At 41.8% G+C, this 560-nt stretch overlaps 1 non-coding gene across 1 annotated transcript; it reads left to right on the forward strand.

Annotated features, from left to right (window-relative positions):
• The first annotated feature begins 248 nt into the window (after positions 1-248).
• Positions 249-355, forward strand: LOC128289874 (small nucleolar RNA R71). Its single transcript, XR_008279516.1, has one exon. It is a non-coding gene; the product is annotated as a small nucleolar RNA R71 (small nucleolar RNA).
• Positions 356-560: the final 205 nt, after the last annotated feature.

The raw sequence follows: 560 nt of genomic DNA on the forward strand, positions 1-560 counted from the left end.
TCTTATTCAAGAGTTCTACCTAATTAGAGAGCATGGTGACCGAATCGACGTTATAAACGCCGGCCGTTTTCGTTGGCTTTGTCCTCATGACTTGCCACTGATAGTTATTCAGTGACATCTCCTCTATAAACTCATAAGCATCTTCAGGTGTTTTATTATTGATGGTTCCACCAGCAGCTACGTCAACCATTTATCGAGTCGAAGGATTCAGACTATTATGGAACGTTTGAACCTGTAGCTAAAGCGATAACCCATGGTGAGGGCACCTTCTCAAAAGGTCCTTGTATCTCTCCCATGCATCGTAGAGTGTTTCTAAATCCATCTGCACAAAAGAAGAGATATCATTACATAATTTAGCCATTTTAGCCGGTGAAAAATATTTTAGTAAAAATTTTTTGGTCATTTGTTCCCAAGTAGTAATTGACCCTCATGGTAACGAGTTCACCCATTGTATAGCATCATCAGAAATTCCATTGTAACACCCCGAACCCGAGACCGTTGCCGGTGTCGGACACGAGGGGTTAACAAGCCAAAACCACTTATAGCACCGACCAACTTGA

The sequence above is a fragment of the Gossypium arboreum genome, chromosome 2 (genome assembly GCF_025698485.1).
Source record: "Gossypium arboreum isolate Shixiya-1 chromosome 2, ASM2569848v2, whole genome shotgun sequence".
In the NCBI taxonomy this organism is placed as follows: Eukaryota; Viridiplantae; Streptophyta; class Magnoliopsida; order Malvales; family Malvaceae; genus Gossypium; species Gossypium arboreum.